Here is a 26,282-nt window from a genome sequence, read left to right on the forward strand (position 1 = left end):
TGCATACGTGAGAGATCTGGAGCGACATATTTATAACGAAAAAGCGTACACATTTCACTACATGGGAAAGCAGGACAGCAGACATAAATAACGTTCATATTCGGCACAGGTTTAACTCCAAACACAAAAGTCAATATCGGACTCTCAGTAAGGAATATGCTCTCCTCGGGCACTGAAGCACATTTTCCACATGGTGGCTACTAAACTGTTTTGGGAGTCCTTGTGAGATATTGCCCCACTCCTCTTTCAATGTGGTTTTCAGCTGTTGCATGGTTCGGGGAGGGGGTGTCCGTTGAGAAACACGTTCAAAAAAAAATGGCTCTGAGCACTATGGGACTCAACATCTTAGGTCGTAAGTCCCCTAGAACTTAGAACTACTTAAACCTAGCTAACCTAAGGACAGCACACACACCCATGCCCAAGGTAGGATTCGAACCTGCGACCGTAGCAGCCCCGCGGTTCCGGACTGCAGCGCCAGAACCGCACGGCCACCGCGGCCGGTGAGAAACACGTCTGCCAAAAGCATCCCAGGCATGCTCTGTAGGGTTTAGGTCCAAAGAGTACGCAGTCCATTTCATACTATCAATATCTTCAATTTCCAATGTATCTGATACCTCAGAAATTCTGTGTGGGTGTCCATTGCCGTGCATCAACAGAAAGTTGGGACACAGTGCACCCCTAAACAGATGTAGATGGTCCAGAATAACCTTCCTGCAATAATGCTGCACTGTAACGTACCTCGCACAAAGATACACAGAGGCATTCGGCCATTGTGCATAATTCCTGTCCACGCCATAACGCCTAGGCCAAACCGATGATCTTCATGGACATTCTGTGGTGTGTGATGTGCTCCCCTCTCTCTCTTGGTGGAGACAATAGCTTACCACAGTGAATCGGGATTCGTCGGAGGACATCACTCTGGATCAATGTTGCTGACCCCAGCCAACATGTTCCCTACTCCAACCAACTCTTTTTCGACGATGGCGTGGTTGATGTGTGATTCATTTAACAGGCTTTGGAGCATACAAACCAGCTTGGTTTAATCGTCACGAAATAGTTCTGGTGGAGCGGTTTCAGGGTCTGTAGCGATCTGGCAAAGACTGGGACGTCCGATCCTTTTCACCACTAGGCTCACGTATCGATCTTCTTGCCCTTGGGTGGTCCGTCTATGACCATTGGCACCTTTTCACATAGCATTTTCACCTTCAGTATCGCTTTTAATCGAGAGATGATGACCAGTTCCAAGCAATACAACTGCTCATCTAAGATTGTAAGCTCTCAAATAATGCCTTGCAAACATGTTGTCATACGACACAGAATGTCACACTAAATGGTTCCGTAGCAACTCTCATCAAGCACCATACTGTATGAACCATCGAACGCATATGGAACATTCGTGCACGCACTTCGCTCCAGTTAGCTCGTCCCATTCTCTAAATTTCCTGTTACTGTCATTGGCTGGGTATTCCATAGCAATTGTCGGTTGTTGCGTATCAAGTGTCGGTTGTTCCGTAGCAGTTGTCAGCCTGTGTAGATCGATAGTTCATCTACAGGTTTTGATAAATAATTTTCGAGTTTCAAAATATGACATATGTGGCCGTACCTGTTGATTGTATTGACTTATAAGCTTCAATTTTTTACTCCACCTAGGGACTCTAGATCTTAGTACTTGTCATTGATACCTCTAGCCGTTCCTGGACGGGGTCTTAACAGCCGAACAGACAGAAAAAAAGACAGACAAAAACCAATGTGGGCCTATAAGGGTTTTTACTGACTGAGGTATGAAAACGTGAAAATAGAAGAGTGTCTTCGATATCAGTTGTGAGTTGTTTTGTTTGTGTCTAAGTAGAAGGATGGATAGGGAGTAATCAGGTGATTAGAAAGCATCACTCGTGCGAAACTTAGCTTGCTCTTTAATCACATTATACAATGTGAACTAAGGATGAAGGACAACAGACAGATTCCATATTTCTAGATTTCGAAAAGGCTATTGACACGGTGACCCAATGCAGACTGTTGACGAAGGAACGAGCGTATAGAATAGGTTCCCATATCTGTGAGTGGCTAGAAGACTTCTTAAGTAATAGAACCAAATACATCGTCCTCGACAGTGGGTGTTCATCAGAGATAAGGGTATCGTCAGGAGAGCCCCAGTGAAGAGGGGATTTTCTATATACATAAATGGCCTGCAGACAGGGTGAGCAGCAATCTCTGGCTGTTTGCTGATGACGCTGTGGTGTATGGAAGGTGTCGTGGTTGGATATCTGTAGGGCGATACGAGATGACTTAGACAAAATTTCTGGTTGATGTGATGAATGGCATAGCTCTAAATACAGAAAAATGAGTTAATGTGGGTGATTGGGAAAAACAAACCTGTAATTTTGGAATACAGTATCAGTAGTGTACTGCTTGATACAGTCACACCGTTTATTTTTGTGTAACTTTGCAAAGCGATATAAAATGGAAGGAGGATGTAAGGATGTAAGGATTCTACATCTACATTTATACTCTGCAAACCACCCAACGGTGTGTGGCGGAGGGCACTTTACGTGCCAATGTCATTACCTCCCTTTCCTGTTCGCGGGAAGAACGACTGTCTGAAAGCCTCCGTGCGTGCTCTAATCTCACTAATTTTACATTCGTGATCTCCACGGGAGGTATAAGTAGGGGGAAGCAATATATTCGATACCTCATCCAGAAACGCACCCTCTCGAAACCTGGCGAGCAAGCTACACCGCGATGCAGAGCGTCTCTCTTGCAGGGTCTGCCACTTGAGTTTGTTAAACATCTCCGTAACGCTATCACGGTTACCAAATAACCCTGTGATGAAAGACGCCGCTCTTCTTTGGATTTTCTCTATCTCCTCCGTCAACCCGATCTGGTACGGATCCCATACTGGTGAGCAATACTCAAGTATAGGTCGAACGAGTGTTTTGTAAGCCATCTCCTTTGTTGACGGACTACATTTTCTAAGGACTCTCCCTATGAATCTCAACCTGGTACCCGCCTTACTAACAATTAATTTTATATGATCATTCCACTTCAAATCGTTCCGCACGCATATTCCCACATATTTTACAGAAGTAACTGCTACCAGTGTTTGTTCCGCTATCATATAATCATACAATAAAGGATCCTTCTTTCTATGTATTCGCAATACATTACATTTGTCTATGTTAAGGGTCAGTTGCCACTCCCTGCACCAAGTGCCTATCCGCTGCAGATCTTCCTGCATTTCGCTACAATTTTCTAATGCTGCAACTTCTCTGTATACCACAGCATCATCCGCGAAATGCCGCATGGAACTTCCGACACTATCTACTAGGTCATTTATATATATTATGAAAAGAAATGGTCCCATAACACTCCCCTGTGGCACGCCAGAGGTTACTTTAACGTCTGTAGACGTCTCTCCATTGGGAACAACATGCTGTGATATGTTTGCTATAAACTCTTCAATCCGGCCACACAGCTGGTCTGATATTCCGTAGGCTCTTACTTTGTTTATCAGGCGACAGTGCGGAACTGTATAGAACGCCTTCCGGAAGTCAAGAAAAATAGCATCTACCTGGGAGCCTGTATCTAATATTTTCTGGGTCTCATGAACAAATAAAGCGAGTTGGGTCTCTCACGATCGCTGTTTCCGGAATCCATGTTGATTCCTACAGAGTAGATTCTGGGTTTCCAAAAACGACATGATACTCGAGCAAAAAACATGTTCTAAAATTCTACAGCAGATCGACGTCAGAGAGATGGTAGAATTGTTGGCTTCGGTTTCTGAGCAGAACTTTGGGAAAATGTGGTTCATCTGTAAAGGAGCCCGCATATAGGACGCTATTGCGACCTATTTTTGAGTACTGCTCGAGTTTTTGGGATCTGCAGCAGGTCGGATTAAAGGAAGACATTGCGGCAATTCAGACGCAGGCTGCTAGATTTTTACCGGTAGTTTTGAGCAACACGCAAGTATTACGAAGATGCTTTGTGAACTCAAATGTTAAGCCCTGGAGAGTAGGCGACGTTCTTTTGTAGGAACAGTATTGGGGAAATCTGGAGAACCGGTATTTGAAGCTCTCTGCTGAACGACTCTACTGCCGCCAACGCACGTTTCGCGTAAAGACTGAGAAACTGAGAGAAATTAGGTCTCAAACGGAGGAAGATAGTCGTTTTTCCCTCGCTCTGTTTGCGAGTGGAACAGGGAAGGAAATGGCTAATAGTGGTACACGGTATCCTCCACCACGCACCTTACAGTGGCTTGCGGGGTATCTATGTACATGTAGACGTATGTTGTTACCTGAGGCAATGGGTCAAGATGACTGTTGTATATTCTGCGTATTTTATTTCGAGATTGAAGCTCTCTTAATTTATTTGAATGATCAGGTGTGGAACACTTCCCCACCACATTTCCGCTGTGTAGCTCACTGCGCAGGATACAACCAGTATGTTTCTCATCGTCAGACATGCACAGCGACGCTTTACTAAACTGCGTACTTTAAAGCGCTACCCGTTATCTGGCTTTAACTTTATTGGTTGCACCAGTGCTGCAGGATCAAAACAAAGTGAAATGAGCCTCTGACTGATTGTTAAACTTTTACAACAAACAGTATAAAGTGGGCTCTCTCATGCACAGCACGGGCATATTATTAACGTACACTGCCTTATGAAAACAGTGAAGCACCCAGGAAGGGAGGACGAAACGAAATGAAACCTTACGGACTGAGAGGGAATGCGAAAGTATGTCAGATGGACAAAGAACTTGGCCGTGTGCGTCCACTTTTCACGCCTCCCCCCCCCCCCCCCCACCCCTCTGGCCTGGGTGCATGCACTGATGCAATTGGAAAGGGTGTCCTAATGTCGTTGTATGCTCTCCTGACGAAAGCTGTTCCACAACTACTGGAATTGGTTCTTAGTATTCTGGATACTGGCAGTGGGTCTGATCTAGTGCCACACGTTTTATCGGTAACAGAAGTCGAGATCTTGCTGGATGTAGGATTACCTTAGTACCTGGAAGGCAGTCACTAGAGACGCATTTGTTCCACTGAAAAACGGCACCACGATACAGTTGCATGAGGTGGAACATATGAGGACGCAAGGTGTCCCAGACATACAGTTGTGTCTCTACCAACTGTGAAATGAAGTTATACCCAATGGCTGCCCACACCTTGACAGTAGCAGCAACACTGTCGTGTTCCTCCAAAATATTGCAAGACTGGGACCTCTCTGAAGGTCACCACCATAATCGGCGGCGATGGTCATCCGGGCTAGTGCAGAACTACAGTTCATCACTGAATATGATACGTCTTCATTTGTCAGCAGCCTGTGCTTCCCGTTTGCAGCACCATTCCAAATGCAGCTGTTTCTGTTATGTCGGAGGCAGCCTACATATGAGAGGGTAATTCCCAAGTCCGCCTGCTGCTAGAGTCCTACCAATGGTGTGGGATGACACAGACTGTTGCTGAGAGTCTACCATTTGTTCCCATATGGAAGGTTCAACATGCAGGACACGATGTACTGTGTGCACAGAACCACGGTTCTCCATCGCGGTGCCCAGACAGATCATAATCCTGCCCAGATGGTACCCTTGCGCTCACGCCACTGTGGCTATCGAATCCTCACACAACTGGATAATGCACAGTATGACCAGCCGGTCAAATAAGGAATCATAATGCAACCCCTTTGCAACTGTGCCACGAGTATCTCAGATGAGTACGCACCATGTCTGTGGCTTTTACAGCAATCACTCAACGTCTGACACCCCCCTCTATGCTAATGTGACCGTACTTTTGGAAGCCGAAGCTGGGATCAAGATGGGCAAGGGAACCAGTGCCCTGTCCCCCCTCCTGACATTTCAGGGAAAGGAAAAAATATAGTACAGTCACATGAATTTAGTTCAAGAAATTTTTTAAAGGGGTGGTATATATATATATATATATATATATATATATATATATATATATATATATGAAACGGAAGCCCCCCCTTGCAAACTGTGATATGGGTGTCCTTGGGATCCAGTTTTATATAGTAACTACTCACTACTCGGAATACAACAGTGTTCTATAATTGTTATACTTCTTTAAAGTTTACACTGAAATAAATAATAGACATCAAATGACGATATAACAAATGTAGTATAAAACATAAGACACATTCACAGCTACTGTAAAATAATAATGAACCAAAAAATTAAAAGTTAATCAAACATCTGCTTAGATAACTATATATAACTTCTAAAAAAATCAGTTGCTCATGCCACCATATTTCAAAACAATGGCAAAATACACTTCAGAAATACCAGCTTCAGCGCAAGTATTATTATTCAAGGTCTCGAATTTGAACGTGTCAGCAAACAGGTCGTGTAAACGCATACTATAACATGGTATGTTAGGTTTGGAATATGATATCGAAATAAAGTGTAAAACACTTTTACAGTGCTAAAAATGTCAAAAGTTACATGTTGAAACATCCCATGACCGAGACTGGCATTTGATTTGAAAAAACTGGAACATTTAGGCGTCCCAGATGAACGCAGTCGGGACAGGGGGACAGGACTCCACAAACCAGAACCGTCATCGCCAAATCGGGACGTCTGGTCACTTTATCTATACCCTACCAGGCCTGTTAACAACACTAAATACGAACAATGCTAATATACTCTGCTGGCTGCTCTGCCTTTCTTACATAATTGCAACTCCAGTCATTTACCACACCCACCGATGGTGTGCGCTCTACGATGTTACATTTACGTTAATAATCATGTATTCTGGGCCCTTCACTTTTTTTTTATTTTCAGGTAATGTACCTTTTAGTAGGGGACGAAGGGGAAAGCAAACATATTCACTGATTTTTGCAGGGGGATGCTAACAACAATCCTATTCACTTATTATTGGAGGAGGGGGGGGGGGGGGGGGGGGGAAGGCCAAGCATACCCATGCACTGATTTCATCTAATGTAAGTTAGAGTTACATCTTCCAACATTACCACCAACCACACAAGTAATACTTAAAAGTCGTACATATGGGCTCAGTATTATAGGACTGTTTCTTGGAAACAATTTCGTACCTTAATTTTCAAAATGAAGACATTAGTTCTACTTTTCTGAGACCACTTGCGATCAGTTGTTCAGATTTATTATAGTGCCCTTCAACAATCGGCCACTTATTAACCTCTTTGTACAGGGTGTTTCAAAAAGTACTTAACAACTTTAAAAATTGATATAAATTTATTGAAAGAATGTAGTTTTGGGTTTAGTGTTTTTTGAAGGGAAACACAAAGTTGTTTTTTTTTTTTCCTTAGACTAAAGATGTATGTGGCTTCCGTTGGTTATCCTGCACACGTCCCATTGGAAGTCAGTTTGTCCCCAAACTCGCTGCAGCACTGCAAGTGTATTTTGCACAGTGGTGGTGTAAATTCTTGTTCTAAGTTCAAGGAGAGAAGCAGCCGGCACAGGAGGTACAAACACGTTATCCTTGATAACTCAAAAAATGGTTCAAATGGCTCTAAGCACTATGGGATTTAACATCTGATGTCATCAATCCCCTAGACTTAGAACTACTTAAACCTAACTAACCCGAGGACATCACACACATCCATGCCCAAGGCAGGATTCGAACCTGCGACCGTAGCAGCAGCGCGGTTCCGGGCTGAAGCGCCTAAAACCGCTCCGCTACAGGGCCCGGCCTTGATAAAACCCCGTAAAAAATCAAAGGTGTCAGGTTTGACATTGAAGAATTATGAAAATGTGAAATTATGAAACTGCCGTACAAAGAAATATGCGTAGTATGTAAGTACAGGATTCAAATTAAGAAACATAATGCAGGAGAGTTTCTGTATACTGGACGAGCTGCTTCCCGAGTCTACAGCACGATTTTGTAAACGTCCCTATGACAAAGTCTCTCTATAGCTCTTAAGACGGCTGCTGTTTGCGCCTCGTAGTTGAAAGCTGCCAAAAGCGCTGCCAGGGGACAGTGATTTCTTTAATTTGACTCGATTAGTAGTAAAGAAGAAATATATTACAACTTCACGCGTGATGTGACAAATTTTCACGCATCTTAGTGTTTATGGCCTCATATCTCTTGAAAATGATGTATTTGTGTAAGTACATTCAGCGACATAATGAGCATAGAGTCTGTGACGTATGTTGCAATTAGAATTAGTAGCAAAGGAGTAACAAATTTAAACGTCAAGCATGATGCGGCAGATTTTCACACATCTCGATGTTTATGATGTCATATCTCCTGGTTTATGTGACACACAGTGATTTAATTTTGTAGGTACCATACACTAAGCAGCGTATGTGGATACCATTTGCAACGTGTCATGAGGATAGAATTAGTAGAAAAGAAGCAACGTCATACAGAACGCTTCAGTTTTCCCCGCATCTCATTGTTATGGCTTCACACGAGTATCACCCGAACTATTTTAGGTAGGTGTTTGTTACTCCTACAGCGACTGTTGCCTTATAGTAAAGGATACGCGTAATAAGTTTGGCTGAAATCGCTTCACCGGTTTAGGAGGAGATGAACACACACACACACATTTTTCTAATATGTCGATTATTATTATTCTTTTATTATTATTATTTTAGAACACTGTGTATTGCGTCTTAATGGAAAAAGAAATACCATAATTTCTTTGAATAAAAAACCATAATTTCTTCGAATAAAAAACCATAATTTGTTTGAAATAGAAGAAGGTATTTTATTTTTTTTTTTTTTTGCTTCTTAGACAGAATTTTACGTATAAATTTCACAATTTTGCTAAAAAAATTCTTTGCTGAGATTCGCAACATTAATTTTCCCATTCCTGTCATGAAGAAGATGAAGGAGTAGATGGGTGAGTCTCGCCTATATCATTGTTGATATGAAACAAGTTTTAAGTCGTCGGTGAAGGATCTACTGAAAGGATGCTGACGATGCAAAGAACTGTCATGCTCAGAATGTACAGGCGAAAACTTCCTGAAACGCTTATTTAACCATATCACGTTCAGCAATAAGCTGTTTTCCGTTAGAGACAAATTGTGTGTGAAGCCTGTCCAGACCAAAGTCTGCCATATGTACTCCAAGAAATTCTCACAAACCTCGGGTAAATGTAGGATTCGTCTGGCAGGAAGCAACAACTCTTCCTTCAAAATGGGACAGTCGCTTTAGATCCTGTTTGAATGTGTGATCAATCTTCTTCAGAAAGAGATAAAGAGTTTCAAACACATCACTGTTAAATCTTCGTTTTGAAATAATTCTTCAGGAAGGGTTGGTGTTTCTTTGTGTTTTAGTCTCGCGGGCATTTTTTTTTTCTTGAGATATTTGGATCTTTCAGATTTAGGTTTTCAGAATTATCTTTGGCTTTCTCTGACAGCATATCAGACGCTTCCACAGTCCTCAGTGCTCGTAGAACTTACCGGTATACAGAACATTTCACCGTGGTTGTATCGAAACACTTCCACGGGCCTAAGCTTCACGAAAGCTGCTTTTAGCATATACCTTTATACAGGAAATTTCGCCAGGGCTGCATAAAAATTTAGATTTTGCAGAGGTCTGGCCAGTTCTTCATATACTCCTAACACTGTAGTAGGACTGTAGCTTAGTCTCAAGCTTTTTGAGTCGATTCGTGTAGCCCTGTTGGACTGAACATTATTCGTCTCTGAGATTTGTGTGGTCAATGCTTCAAGCACTGGTTGCTGCACCTGGTCATAGGGTTCTCTGAAATATTTCAAAGATTTTAGTCTCTCAGGTCATAGGGTCCGTCACATCGGTATCAACCTGACCTTTTGGGTTTGGATTCGTCTTGTCAACAACAGGTGGTATCGTATCATCTGTGTACACTTTTTTCCTTTTTTCAGATTCCAGAAATATATTTGAGACGTCTTTCAGAGTTACCAAGACATCACACAATGGATCACAGCTGACGTCTACATCTATATTCCTTAAGCCTCCTTGCGGTATGTGGTGCAGCTTGCTTTGAGCACTACTGCCAATTCCCTCTTTTCCTGTTCCAGTCGCTAATGATTCGCGGGAAGAACGATTGCCCAGAAGCCTCCATCTGGGCTCGAATCTCTATAAGTTGGTCTTCATTGCCCTTTAGCGAGATATACAAAGGAGGAAGCAATATATAGTTGATTCTTCTAGGAACGATTGCTCTCGGAACGTTAAGAGTAAATCACTCAGTGACGCAGAATGCCTCTCTTGCAGCGTCTACCACTGGAATTGGTTGATCGTCTCCGTCACGCTTTCGTGCTTAGTAAACGAAACGCACCGCTATTCTTTGGATCTTCTCTAATTCTTCTATCAATCCTGTTTGGTATGGATCATTTATTGATGAACAGTATTCGAATATTGGTTGAACCAGGGTTTTGTAAGGTACCTCCTTTGTTGATACGTTACTTTTCCTGAGGATTCTTCCAATTAAACTGTCACATAGAAGAGCCAAAGAAACTGGTAAACCTGTCTAATGTCGGGTAGGGCCCACGCCCATGCATAAAGGTTGAGTCGTATAATGTCTGAAGTAGTGCTGGAGGGAACTGACACCATAAATCCTGCAGGGCTGTCCATGAGGGAGGGTGGGGGGAGGGGGGTTAGATCCCACATATGTGCAGCAATAATGTTCATGTCTGGGGAGTTTGGTGGTCAGTGGAAGTGTTTAATCTCAGAAGAGTGTTCCTGGAGCCACGCTACTCCAATTGTGGATGTCTGGGATGTCGCACGTCCTGCTGGAATTGCCAAAGTCCGTCGGAATGCACAACGGACACTAATGGATGCAGGTGACCAGACAAGATGCTTACGTACATGTCACCTGCCAGAGTGGCATCTAAACGTATCAGGGGTTCCATACCACTCCAACTGCACATGCCCAACATTATTACAGAGCTTCCACCAGCCTTAACAGGCCCCTGCTGACATGCGGAGTCTATGGATTCATGAGGTTGTCTCCATACCCATACATTTCCATCCACTCGGTACAGTTTGAAGCGAGAATCATCTTACCAGGCTACATGCTACCAGTCATCAACAGTCCGCTTGATGGGCCCAGGCGAGGTGTAAAGCTTTGTGTCATGCAGTCATCAAGGGTACAGGAGTAGGCCTTCAGCTCTGAAAGCCCATATCGATGATGTTTCATTGAATGGTTCGCCCATTGATACTTGTTGATGGCCCAGCACTGAAACTTGCAGCATTTGCAGAAGTGTGCACTTCTGTCACGTTGAACGATTCTCTTCGGTGTTCCTTGACCCTGTTCTTGATGGATCTTTTTCTGGCTGCAGCAATATCGGAGATTTGATGTTTTACCGGATTCCTCATATTTATGATACACTCGTGAAATGGTCATAAGGGAAAATCCCTACTTCATCACTACCTTGGAGATGCTGTGTCCCATTTCTCGTGCACCGACTATAACACCACGTTCAAGCTCACTTAAATCTTGATAGTTGTTGCAGCAAAAATCTAACAACTGCACCAGACACTTGTTGTCTTATATACTGGTATGCGTTACCGACCACAGCACTGTATTCTGCCTGTTTACATATCTCTGTATTTGAACTCGCATGCCTATACCAGTTTCTTTGGAGCTTCAGTATATTTTATGGAAGTAATGCTCGCAGCGATTGTTCTGTAGTTGTATAATGACACCATATGGGGCTTTCTGTTTACATGCTTGTATCATATTACATTTGTTTATGTTGAGGATCAGTTGCCATTGCCTGCAGCAAGCCTCGATCCTCTAAAGGTCTTCCTGAATTTTGCTACAGTTTTCTAGCATTGTGACTTCTCTGTACACATCAGAAGCATCTGTGAAGAGACTCAAGGAAGTAATTTATTTGTACTGTGAAAATTACTGGACCTTGCAGTACACCTGAAGTTACATTTACGTCTGAAGACTTGTCTGCAATGAGAATGACTTTCTGTGTTCTGTGTACTAGTAGTCACTGTTCAATTCAATCACAAAGCAGATCTAACATTCTGTAGGCTCACGTTTTGTTCAAGAGGTGGCAACACATAATTGAATTGAACACCTTACAGAAGTCAAGAAACACAGCATCTAGAGTCCGTGCAGAATACCATGGCCGGTAGATCTGCAGACAGCAGGGCATAAATGGGAAGAGCAGCAGTGGTGGGGGCTGCTGGCAGGCGCTGTAGGGGAAATGCCGAGCGCTAGAGGGGGAAGTGCCGCTCTAAACTGAGGCCTACATTCACATATTTTGTAAGTGTTAACTGGGGGTCTTTCATGATGACTGTTCTGGCATAACCATAAGTGCCGGAACGAAGAGGAAGAATGCAACACCAGAGAAGGCGGCGAGGAAATGTCAGCCAGTAACCTGCTGACAAGGACTGAGTCCGCAGCTCGTGGTCGTGCGGTAGCGTTCTCGCTTCCCACGCCCGGGATCCCAGGTTCGACTCCCGGCGGGGTGAGGGATTTTCCCTGCCTCGTGATGACTGGGTGTTATATGCTGTCCTTAGGTTAGTTAGGTTTAAGTAGTTCTAAGTTCTAGGGGACTGATGACCATAGATGTTAAGTCCCATAGTGCTCAGAGCCATTCGAACCATTTGACAAGGACTGCGCCATGCCAGGGGCGACCTCTACAAAATGTGAATATAAGCACCGTTCCTGCCAGCCTCGGCTGGACATTAGTGGACAGCATTAGCACGGCCTATTAGAGAGTTCTACGATATCTGATTGTAGTGATCCAAAAACTGTGTGTCAACTTGCAGGAACAATGCATATAGACAAAGACTCTGAAGTATATTGCATGTCGCATGTCGCCCATCGATTGCGACAACATTTTGTACATTCAAATTCAGTATTGTCAATCTGCTTTATAGAAATGAAACTACTAATGTTATTTGCTCGAACTGTTGTATAGCATTCTGAGAACGCAGCATCCCTTAGGCACCCTGTATGAGACAAGTGGGCAAGACCCAACAATGACCATTCAAAAAAACCTGTCAACTCTACTTTTGTTAGTATCTAAAAAGAATTCCACCGAAGTTGCAACGATTTGTTTTTGCTTGGCCTGCTGACAGTAACTTTCAGAGAAGTGTCATGATTGCCGAATTTTGAATAAAACCTACACATTTCTCTTGTTCTCTTGTTAAAATTTGCTGCTTTTGCCAAAACACACCGGAGTTTACGGTGTCACCTCCCTAACATGCTGTGCAGGCGCAGTTGCCATAAAATTCTGAAACAGTGCTTTATCAAGTGAGGAACTGCCTATGATAGTGTGTCCTCGGTACAAAATAGACGTGTAATGTTATCACTTTTGTTGCTCCAATATCCCATAGCAATACTCGTTCCACCAGCGATTAAAGGCCATTAAAAATTAGATTCTTTCGTCGAAAAAGTCTGTGATGGTGGATAATAAAGTTTTGCATAATAACCTATTACAAAATACTCTCCTCTTTGTGTGCTATTACTTGTCAAAATCTCATTTCGATATCTCAAACCGCTTGTGAAATATAAGGAATGTTGTGGATATTATATTCTGGCTTCAATGCCAGTGTGCTGCGTCAGATCAACTTTCTCAACATTGGTGGCAGATAGAGACCTCCACCCAAGTCGAAAGAAATATTCAATATGTTAGCTAAACTTCGTAACATATTTAATATGCACCAAATACAAAATCACAGCGACCCCCACTTTTCATTGCAAACTTTTTCGAATTTCGGGCAGTGTCTGATTTCCACGTAAATATCACAATAACTATGACCACTAACGGAATTATGGGCACATCTTCAAGAACCTGACTTAAAAAGCTGCAAATAAACCAAAAATACATTTTTGTACCTAATAGTTTCTGCAAAATCGTAAGAGAAAGATTGCAGAGTGTGCCCCTCGATTCTGTCATCGCCGACAAGACGAGAGGCCGAGAAGTGACAGTGTCAGCCTCCCCTTCGGAACAGTGAATGAACTCGCCCAATGCTTTGGACGAAAATTGGTCACTGCACATCGGCAATCTTTCCCTGTGCGGACTCCACCTGGGCGCCAGTATCTACTGCTTTCCGAGTCTCGTGGATGAGTTTGTTGAATCTTCCTCTAGTGCAAGGCCCAAACAATGGTTACTGCAGTGGATGTAACAGCTCTTTGACTGGTCTTGGAAGGAGGATTTCCTTCACGCCCTTCTTCCAGTCAGATACAAGGGTCACTCCAAAAGAAATGCACACTATTTTTGTAAAAATACAGTTTTCATTCTGCATGTGTGAAAGTTTTACAGTGTGTAGATACATCCTCCCAGCTTGTTTTCAAACTTAGTCCAACGTCTCCCCGTGAGTGGCGCCGTCACAGCATGTCTTCAAGATGGCTGCTACACTTGACGTTCGTCAGAAGCAACGTGCTGTCGTATAATTCCTGTGCTGTGGAAACGAGACAGTGGAAAACATCCACAAAAGGTTGAAAAAGGTGTATGGAGATGCTGCTGTTGATCGCAGTACAGTTAGTCGGTGGGAAAAGCAGGTTACGTGATGAAAGTGGGCACGGCAATATTGAGGATTGTCCTTGCAGCAGCAGACCTCGTACTGCACACACACCAGACAATGTACAATGTGCAGAGAGTTAACAAATTGGTGACTGCTGACAGGCGCATCACAGTGAACGAATTGTCACGCTATGTTGGGATAGGGGAAAGAAGTGTTTGCAGAATACTGAAAGTGTTGGCGTTAAACAAGCTTTGTGCCAGGTGGGTTCCCAGGATGTTGACAGTGACTCACAAAGAAACAAGAAAAACGGTATGCAGCAAACTTTTGGAACAGTAAGAGAATGGTGGAGATGAATTTCTTGGAAGAAATGTGACAGGTGATGAAACATGGCTCCATCATTTTTCACCAGAGATAAAGAGGCAGTCAATGGAGTGGCATCATGCAAATTCACCCAAGAAAAAAAATTCAAGACCACACTTTCTGCTGTAAAACGTATGGCTACGATGTTTTTAGATTCCGAAGGACTCTTTCTTGTGGTCGTCATGCCAAGTGGAACCACCATAAATTCTCATGCATATGTGACGACGCTGAAGAAACTTCAAGCTCGACTGAGTCGTGATCGACCACATCGGCCGAAGCAGGCCGTTTTGCTGTTGCACGACAATGCACTGCCACATGTCAGTCGAAAAAACGTGGAAGCGATCACAAAACTCAGTTGCCAACACTGAAACACCAGCCTTACAGTCCTGACCTGGCTCCATGTGATCATCTCTTTGGGAAACTGAGAGACACTCTTCGTGGAACAAGGTTTGAAGATGATGACTCCCTTGTGCACGCTGCCAAACAGTGGCTCCAACAGGTTGGTCCAGAATTTTACCGTGCGGGTATGCAGGCGCTGGTTCCAAGATGGCTAAGGTAGTTGAGAGGGATGGAAGTTATGTGGAGAAATGAAAATATTGTTCCTAAAGGATGTATCTACACACTGTAAAACTTTCAAACATGTAGAATAAAAGATGGATTTTAAAAAAATAGTGTGCATTTCTTTTGGAGTGATCCTCGTATGTTTTCTGTATCATTATAGAAGCTGAGTTTCTAGTGACGGTTTTAGAAGGATGTATTTAATGATAGTTAATAGCGTTTGTACCCTGGAGTCCAGCGGAACCCTGATAAAGTTCTTTTACTTCGAACGTCTCAGTAGCGACGCGAAGTATGTAAAGAATGATATGCTTCCGGCCAGCAACGCCTGTCGTCGACTCTGCCATAACTGGGTACACTCGAAAATTTTCGGTGCTCTTTGTCTCGCTAAATAATTTGAGCCATAATTTGTAGAATTTCGTTTTGTATTGCTGGAGGCAATCACAACTTCATTTCTGGTAAATCGTTCTTCTTCTAATTGAGAAGTGTCATGAAATTTCCAGTGATCGTTTCGTGACTGCTCAGTGCGTTTCATGTTCGATCCAAGAACCGGAGTGAACTGATACAACGGTTCTCGTGATAGACTAGGAAATGCCGCGCGAGTTGGTCGATCAAAGATGTAGTCTTACGTTGCTGAATAATTGCGACAGACTCTCTATGAAATAGACTCCTCTCCTGTGTTTTGAACTGCCCTGTAGCTTTTTTCAGTCACAGAAACTTCTCGTAAGAAAAATCGTTTCTTTCTGTGGTCTTCCATTGCTCACTGCGTGGGTAGATTTAATGAAGTCATAGAAGAGAACAAAGCCTCTTTTTCTTCGAAATGTAACCACAGACATGCAGGACCGGCGCTTTGATTTTTGGGCACTGGGTAAGCTTTCTAAGGCCCATCCTCAAACCTTTTTATTGTGAACTTCGATGTTTTGCTTAAAGCCATTAAATTTTAATGCAAAATTCAAACAACGCCTTTTTAAGAAACTTTTTAATACTCACAGTTTACATAAATTCGATACTTCACAAGATTACTCTTTCTTTCTAGCTCTTTTAGACCGATCTCTTTTGTCAACCCAATATAATCTAATGAACATACTACATGTGAGTATAATGTAATGAACAGGCTAAACGTGACTGTATTGCGCTCATAGCTAATTCGACAAGCCACTCTTGTCCCTCCTCCCCGACCTTTAGTTCTCAAACAGTTCGCTACTCTTGCAAGAACGATGAATGCTCTCTGCTTGGGCAACAATATCAGGCAGTGCAGACAACCTGTAAGGCCAGCATTATATTTCGAAATATGTTACTAAAATTGCGCTTACGAAGAGCACCGAGAAGGAGCAGATGGAGAACAGGCTCAGATACAAAACTAAGCGTCATGAATCATTTTAGCTGCAAAATTTCTTCTTTCAAATCATCCTTAAGTCTACTCTGTACAAAGATGTCATGTTTTCTACACGCTCTGATGGTGCGAAATCGTCAAGGCTTATGTTGTTCGACAAAAAACATGTTGCCTACAGCGGCATGCCTTATAGTTAAGTTCCCTACTTCTTCTCGTGTTTCATCTACAAAGCGTTTTGTTTTGGCTTTACGTTTCTCTATGCTGCGAGTCGTTACATTCAAGTCAGGTGATATTCCAGTATTTTCTGCTACTTTGGAGCTTTATGGGTAGATAGTATCCCATTTCTCACTTCATTTAATTCATCTACTATAAGTTTATTTGACACTGACAAAAATTACAGATGTATTGTCATAATTCCCATTATATACTCTCGAACTGGTGTTTTTACATTTGAAAATGACAACGTAGTTAATCGAAGACGGTAATGTAACCCTTTCTTTTTAAAAGAAAAAAATTATGTACTGTGACTATGGCTTCACTATTGTAGTGCCAAATATTTTTTTTAATTATGTTTTAGTCACACTCTTTATGATAATCCTGTCAGAATATAGAATCCTCTACTAGACTTTTGATATTGGTACTTTCTACGTCTATTGTGGCTTGCCTTGTTGGAAGCTTGTTGTTACGCATGTTGTTTATGCGGCTAACGTCTGGACCGCATTGAAGAGATCAAAAAAATGGCTCTGAGCACTATGGGACTTAACATCTATGGTCATCAGTCCCCTAGAACCTAGAACTACTTAAACCTTACTAACCTAAGGACATCACACAACACCCAGCCATCACGAGGCAGAGAAAATCCCGAACCCCGCCGGGAATCGAACCCGGGAACTCTGGCGTGGGAAGCGAGAACGCTACCGCACGACCACGAGACGCGGGCGAAGAGATCAAGGTAAATTAAAAGGATTTCAAGTACACTGGTTTGCAAAACTTAAGAACGAAATTAACTTTCGCGCTATGTCACTGCCAACTATCGATGAAACTTGGACCATTCATAGAAATAATTGCCACAGTATAATACAGGAGGTAAATAAAAGAAACACGCAGTGAAGTGTCCTCTGTACGTTATAACAGGCAGGACTTGGTTGTTAATGGGGTGTATGGTGACCACAACAGCAGTGCATACTCTGCAACGTGCTCCCATGGTGACCACAAGATATTCGTAAGGAATCTTTGTGGTAGGGCGTTACATTCCTCCACCAGCGTGTTTGACAGCTGCTGGACTGTTTTTGGTGCATGTAAAAGTACTGCAATACGTCCCCTCAATGCATCCCACACGTGTCACGTGGGATTTATGTTGGGACAACATAAATCACCGAATATTCTCTGGTCCAACGATTTCTTCTGTCTCCGTTGTAAGATGCGATCGTGCATTATCTTCCATAAAAATGAAGTCATAGCCGAATACACTCCTGAAAATAGGCACATGGAGAAGAAATAACAATGACACAGTAATGTTGACCAGTTCGAAGATTTATAGGTCAGTAACCCATGTAACATAGCACCTGGACCACCAAAACGATTATGTTCAACAACACTGGGAGTACCCTCCTATGGTGGGATGTGGGAACATGTAATGCATCCAGAAACATTGTCGAACATTATCGTTTTAGCGGCGCAGGTATTATGGGGTCAGAAGGCATAATGTTCTGTAAGCGTACTGACCTGCAAATCTTTGTGTGTGGTACATTCACTGGTCACACTGTACTCCTTCACTATGTGTGTCTCTGGTGTATGTCTTTTCAGGGGAGCACTTGGCCCTGACATCATTCGTATGGGTGACAATGCGCGATCGTGTCGAACAGCGCAGGTGAGAAACTCTTAGAACGAGAGGATATTCAGTGAGTGGACCTGCCTGCCAATATCTCTGACTTGCATCCCAGCGAGCAGTTGTGGGATGGGTTGGAGAGTTGCATTACAGCACGTTCATGTCAAGGAACTACCATCCAGCAACTGCCACCCACTTAGCTGAATGAACAGAAGGCCCCATCACAAGAATTCCTTCTCAGCCTTCTCAGCGCATCGCAGAACATGCACTATCGTTTTGTAAATCATTCCCACAAGTTCAGAGAGACCAATCAGCACTCAGGCCTTTCGTTCAAAATCACAGACACAGATTTTTGAAACTCACTTTGTTTTCTATGTAGTCAGGCACCCATGCCGGCAGGCCCCTTATGACATATTTAATGTTGTCTTTTATTTAGTATTCCTTAACTTCAAGAGTGCTACTGATTCAGTTAAATGCAGAAATCGTCGTCAACCAAGATACTAATTGTATAATTGTTGACAAAGAGTACAACTTTTATCGCTGACTCTGCCTGTAGATCATGCTGGAATGTGAGAATTTGTCATTGATCCAAAGTGCTGCCAACATTATTGGCTACAAGCAATTCTTTAAAATTGGCCATTATCCCCCCCCCCCCTCCTCATGTCAGGCCGGACTTGGCTAGTAGTCAAAGTCAGGTGAGAAACGTGAAATTTTTTCTAAAGGCTTTCCAGCTTAGCTCTTGAATTTATTGGCATAATTCACAGATAAATAGTACACACTGTTCTTTAATAACCCTTAAATCGTTTCACTCAATACCACCTGCTGTTTCACTGAAACAAAATCCTAAGCTCATACATTCAATTTTCATCACATAATCTTTGAAACAGAACCCTGTGAAATCTTGCTTCTCAGCATTATTTCATTGCTCTGCGGGAACTCAAATTGACAGATGGTTCAGCAGCGAATTATGTAGACCTGATAGTATGCTGAAGAGGCTAAACATTATTAGCCTGAAACATGCAATTACATTCACAGATTGTTTTGGGATGTGTTTCAAAGCTGGCCGGAGTGGCCGTGCGGTTCTAGGTGCTACAGTCTGGAACTGAGTGACCGCTATGGTCGCAGGTTTGAATCCTGCCTCGGGCATGGATGCGTGTGATGTCCTTAGGTTAGTTAGGTTTAAGTAGTTCTAAGTTCTAGGGGACTGATGACCTCAGAAGTTAAGTCGCATAGTGCTCAGAGCCATTTGAACATTTTTTGTGTTTCAAAAATTGAGGACTTAATACATTAGGTTTTGGTAAAAGTATAAGATGCAATTTTGGAACAGTATAGCCTTAGTCAATTTTAAGTGAATCTCTAAAGCATCCCATTGGAGTAAAATTGTGGTAATGGCTCCTGCGCAAGCTAGCCATCAGAACAGAGAGAGAGAGAGAGAGAGAGAGAGAGAGTTAGAGATGGATGCGCCATGAAGGAATTATCTGAATGGAATCAAAATCAATAGATGAGATTGTGTATATATATATAGACAAAAAAATGATTACAATTCCAGAAAAGTTGGGTGATTTTTTCAAGAGAAAGAGCTTCAAAAATTAAAAAAGTCAGTAATGTGTTGATCACCTCTGGCTCTTTAGCAAGCAGTTATTCAGCTTGGCATTGATTGACAAATTTGTTGGGTGGCGTCCTGAGAGATATCATGCCAAAATTTGTCCAATTGGTGTATCAGAGCTTTGAAATCCTGAGCTGGTTGGAGGACCCTGCCCATAATACTCCAAACATTCTCAATTGGGGAGAGATCTGGCTACCTTGGTGGCCAAGGCAGCCTTTGGAAAGCGTGAAGACAAGTGTTAGAAACACTTACTGTGTGCAGGCTGGCATTTTCTTGCTGAAATGTAAGCCGAGGATGGCTTGCCATGAAGGGCAACAAAATGGGGTGTAAAATATTGTCAACATACCACTGTGCTGTAAGGGGTGACAACCAAACAGGTTCTGATATAAGAAGAAATGCCACCCCAGACCATCATTCCAAGTTGATGGGTCATATGGTGAGTGACAGTCAGGGTGGTATCACACCACCACTGTCCAGGGCTCTCCAGACACGTCTTTGATGGTCACCAGGGCTCAGTTTGAAGGAGGATTCATCATTGAAGACAATTCTACTCCATTCAATGAGATTCCAAGCCAAAGATGTGTCTTGTCTGTGTTTTCTTACACTGTTCTCGTTGTGAGTTTTTCAAAAATGAACGAAGATTCAGTTGCTAGCCCAGTATGGGGGTTGGCTTTGACTCCAGTTTGAAAAAGAAAGCAAGTGCTGGAAAATGATATTGAATGTGGTGAAGTGCTGTGTTGCTGAGGAAACTCAAAAAGAACTATTACATCAGATTACATAATCTTCCCTTAGAGCTGTGACGTACACTGAAAATAGGCTGTATAGCTTTGCTAGGATTATTTAGTTTGCCAAAGTATCACCCCAAAGTATCCCCAGGAAGTTCCAGCAAAAAGAGGTTGCCTACGGTTGTACTGCTGTTAGAGGGTAATTCGCAACAGCTCCGCATTTAGTGCCAATTATTGTAAAATGTGTACTTGTATTCTATTATTGGCAGAGCACTTTATGTAGAAAGAAAGATGAATGTAGTAATAATACATGTTAACCCATACCTGAAAATATTTCAGTTTGTGTAAAAACATTTAGTTCTCTCCAACTTAGGAGAAGGAGGGGAAAATCAAAGAAGTTGTTGATGAATTAAACAAATGTATCATCAGGGACACAAAGAAGAGTTGTACAGTATGCAAAAGGTAGTGCCCAATGTTCAAAAACTCGTACCAGTTCTTGAACAATCTTGAGAAATGGGTGGAGATAGAGTAATACCTACCATAGAAAAGTGTTGAAGTCCATTGGTTTCATGTCTAGAAAGGTAGAAAACAAAAGAAAGTGGCAACATTGTGCATTGATGGACCCGGTTCCTCAGGGGATGAAAAATAATGAGGCTAGCACAGAAACAGGGAAATGCCTGCAGCTTCACATTTGAAAAACTTTCATTCTCTTTTTACCTTAATTGTTTATCATTTGTGGTTCACTTACATATAATGCTGCACTTGATATCTTCAGAAGAGACTTCCTTTCATTTAAATTTATGTTTGATGTTACCAAATGCATAAAACCATCTAGACCACATACTGAAATTTTTTTATTTGCTGTGATGCGTTGGTTGCTTTAACATAGGATTTAGTACTGACACAGCCATATTTTAGCAGTTAAAAGCTTTTTGATATCTGTTGATGGCAGTAGCCAAAATATCGTATTAAAATATAAAGACATTTTATTAAACAATCTAGATGGTGTTATTCACAAAATATTGCCTACATTTAATTATCCTTGATTTTTTTTTTCCAACTTGTAACCTCTTTTCAAATCTTTATTCATTCTTTCCACCTTCTTCTCCGAAGTCCTTGTCCATCTCTGACACAATGTTGTCATCAAACCTCAGCATTTTAATTTTTTTTCCCAAACTCTACTTACCTTTCCAAATTTCTCCCTGGTTTCCTTTACTGCTTGTTCAGCATTCAGATTGTATAACACTGGAAACAATTTACAACACATTTCATTTCCTTTGGTTCTTACCAGTACAGTCTGGTTTCTGTACAACATTAAATAACCTTACACTCCCCATATTTTTTGTCGGGTACCTTCTGAATTTTACACACTATTTTCCAATCAACACTGTCAAAAGATTTCTCTAAATCTACAAGTGCTATAAATGTAATTTTGCTTTATAATATAAATCATAGGGTCTGTGCTGTTTTGTGTGTTTCCACATTTCTCCAGAACTCAAACTGATCTTCCCTGAGGTTGACTCCTACGAATTTTTCCACTGTTCTGTAAATAATTGGTGTTAATATTTTGCAACCATTGTATTCAACTGACCTGACAGCATATGCCCTCTTTGGAATAGGAATTATTACAGTGTTATTTCAGTCTGAAGGCACTTTGCCTGTCTCATGCAACTAGCATACCAGATGGAATCGAACAATGGAAACTCCAATTAGGAATATCCATAAAGAAGACTCATCAAGTTGCAGACAGGCACGATTAAAAGACACTCACTCATAGCTTTTGGCTACAGCCTTTGTCAGTAAAAAGGACACTCACTCACTCTCTCTCTCTCTTCGCTCACAAGCACTTCGGGTCAGAATGCAACATTACATGGGATGGAAGCAGCAATTTCAAGGGGGTGGGGAAGAGGTAGGGGAAGGGAAGTAGAGTACAGGTGGGGAGAGAGATGAATGCTGTCTGGTGGAGTGCGCAAGGACTAGACTGCTTGCAGGTGCAGTATCAGGAGATTGTGGGACAGGGAGGAGGGAGGGAAAAGGAACAGAAAAGGAGAGGAGTGGGGAAAGATGGGCTGATATGTTTTCTGAGGGCTGCAAATAAACAGGATGAGAGACAAGAATGTGGAGAAGATGATAGGGCAGAAGGGGTGGAAACTGTTGGGGAGATGGTGTGAAGACATTGTGTTACCGTAGGTTGAGGCTGGGATAATTATGGGAGCGAAGAATGTGTTGTAAGGATAGCTCCCATCTGTGCAGTTCAAAAAAGCTGGTGATGCAGGGAAGGATCCAGATACCCATTGAAATGAAGTGTGTCATGTTCAGTTGCTTTTTGTCGCACAGTCTGGTCTACTTTGCTCTTGACCACAGTTTGGTGGTTGCCGTTTGTAGTGGTGGACATCTGGTTGGTAATCATACCAATATAAAAAGCTGTGCAATGATTGCAGCAGAGCTGGTAAGTGACATGGCTGCTTTCACAGGTGGCCCAGCCCCTGATGGGGTAGAATAAACCTGTGACAGGACTGGAATAGGAAGTGCTGGGTCAGTTTTGCACCTTATGGCAAGAGGTTGGGATTGGAAGTGACATAGGGATCATATCCCTGTGGAAGATCCAGGTGCAAAACCTGCACAGTCCACCCACTCAGCACTTCGTATTCCAGTCCTGTCACAAATTTATCCTATCCCACTGGGGGCCAGGCCACCTGTGAAAGCAGCCATGTTATTTACCAACATTGCTGCAATCATTGCACAACTTTTTATGTTGGTATGACTACCAACCAGCTGTACACCAGGATGAATGGCCACTGCCAAACTGTGGCCAAGAGCAAAGTAGACTACCCTGTTGTGGCGTCGCAACTAGTGCGCGATCGCCCATTTGTCTATTAAAAGCTTTACTTCAGAATGTATGTGGGCTGCAATGTAAGCTGGTAGAGTATTATACCATCAGTAACGGACAAGTTGCATCCTGCAGGCTGACGTCATGACCATCTGTTGCAGCTGCGCGTGTGAAAGCAGTGGAGTAGTGCTGGCAGGCCACTTACATTATATGAAACTAAAAATATTAATAACTAATGAAGGAATAACCTGAGGAATGTCATATTTGATGTACATCATTCTGTTGTGAAAACAAACAATATGTCAAAGTCTGAGATAAAAAAATAGTTGTGATTTGGAAGTTAGTAAAATTCCATAAAAAAACGTAATTTCCGACAGTCAAGAATTTAAATAAATACAGTGATGTAATAGTTCACCTTCAGTGACTATGTACGATGACCTGATAACACTTTCAGTGTTCATATATAAATTTGGCAAGTTTTTAGTTTCAGAAAACCTCTGTGACTTTTCTATAATAATAATTTCAAGAATTCTAAGTAAATATGTGTATTGTGAGTTAGGGTGCGTGTGAATGAGAATGCGTGCATGAGAGTATGTGGGATGTCCAGCATTGGACATTAAAAATCATTCATGTAATTCTCTGCAGACACTGGCAGGTGTTCCAGCTCTGTAACGTGGGAACGAATCCACTAGTGGTTCCCCTACTAGTGAATGCTGGATGTCCAAGTGCGTATGCTTATGTATAAGACAGCCAGAACATTTGCGACTACATAATAAATTTCCAGATGTAGGGTAAAGCTTATAGTTTATTTTGGTTTGTTTATTTAATTAGAGAGTTTTGTGTTACTTAATTTGATGGTGTCAATGAGCCTAGATAAGTAGTTAGTGCTTGCTAGGTTTTGGCACGAGCTGCACTCTAGAAGTGAGGTCTCATTGGTCGTAAGTGCTGACAGCCAATGAGAAGCGAGACAGTTGGCTGCCTAGTGAGGAGATATAGTTTTGAGTGTGAGAGAGTGAGAGGGGAGTTGTGAGCTACTCCTGTAATTATCCTGGACGCAACCGATGGTAACATATTGTCCCAACACCCTCCGCTCCACACTTCCCCCCTTTTTGTCCTATTATCTCCTCCCCATACTTGTCTCCCACCCTGTTTAATTGCACCTCTCTGCCAATGAATCCACCTGGCTTTCCCAGATCCTCCCCTTTTTTGTTTCCCCCTCCCCCATCTCTTTGTCCCACAACCTCCTGTTGGCAGTACACTCCACCATACAGTGTTCATCACTCTCCTCAAGGCATACGGTTATAATATAATGATAATTGTGAGAGAATGTCATTTACTCCAAATGCCTTGGCTCTACTTAGGTCTTTCAGTGGTCTGTTAGATTGGTCTCACAATACCATATATTTTCTTTCATCTTCATCTACTTCCTCTCTTCTTTCTAAATACTGTTTTCAAGTTTGTTTCCTTGATATAGATGTACATCAACTTGATATTACCTTTCATGTACAACATGACCTTACCGTAGAGCACTTTCCCACAAAAGGCAAAGGTCCCGAATTCAAGTCTCGTCCCGGCACACAATTTTAATCTGCCAGGAAGTTTCATATCAGCGCACACTCTGTTGCAGAGAGAAAATCTCATTCTGACCTTACCCTCGTCAGACAACACAGCAGGCCTATTCAGTGGCTACAAGTGCAATATCACTGAAGGTATGACTTTTACCTTCACATAATTTATTATTTAATAAGATGGAATAAAAGTCAAGTCAGATGCAATCAAATTCCAGTATATGGTAAAAGAATGGCACGAACAGTAAAGGCAGTAGATATAAAAATGGATGTGCCACTTCTTTCTTGGACAAAAGGGGCTTATGGTCAAAGTGGGGAAGTAAGGATGTGGATTTAGTCTTATCCAACACACAAAAAACAGGACAGTATCAGTTAGTGAATGAACATGAAACACCATCTTCATCAGAGAGAAGCACAGTAAACATTGGAAAACCACAAGGCTTGGTATTGGGTCTTATGCTGTTTCTTATATTAGTAAACAGTCTTTCAGTCTGTAGAAGAACTATGAGGAGGTTTTGAGCATATTTGACAGAATACCACAAATCAGACTTGTGAGATCTGGCAACATCAATTTCGTGAATATTCAAAAAATCGATGAGCTGAATTGGACTCACTTTAAATATTAAAAAAAAGAGATGTAGTACATACCTTTCCAAGTGTCACAGAAAGTAGAAGACATGAGTTTGAGATACAGCATTCGGCATATAAAGAATATAAATATTCAGAATGTGTTAGGGATGCACATTGTCATTAGACTAGACAAGTTCTCCAAATTATTGATTTAGCTCAGTAACTTTTGCTGTACATGGGACTGCAGCTAAAGATGCTATTAGAGTTGCAAACAGAAGATATTTTCATTCATTATCGTCTTGTTGTATCATTTTTTGGGGAGGGAGTGGAGTGGACAAATCAGTCACTGGCCAAATAAATTATGAGTGAAAGCCATCCATGCAGAAATCCCTTTTGAAAATTAAAGACAGTCACACAAACTTTTTTCTCATCTGTGCTTTATTACTCTACCTACAAGAGTGCAGTACAGTATCATGAAAATAACACAAGATCAAAACCAGTCTTTAGC

General features: G+C 42.1%; 1 protein-coding gene across 1 annotated transcript in view; it reads left to right on the forward strand.

The window, feature by feature from the left end:
• The window catches only part of LOC126273264 (beta-hexosaminidase subunit beta-like), a 182,494-nt gene that overhangs the window by 45,120 nt on the left and 111,092 nt on the right, over positions 1–26,282 (forward strand). The gene's annotated exons all lie outside the window — the stretch shown is intronic.

The sequence above is a fragment of the Schistocerca gregaria genome, chromosome 5 (genome assembly GCF_023897955.1).
Source record: "Schistocerca gregaria isolate iqSchGreg1 chromosome 5, iqSchGreg1.2, whole genome shotgun sequence".
NCBI lineage: Eukaryota > Metazoa > Arthropoda > Insecta > Orthoptera > Acrididae > Schistocerca > Schistocerca gregaria.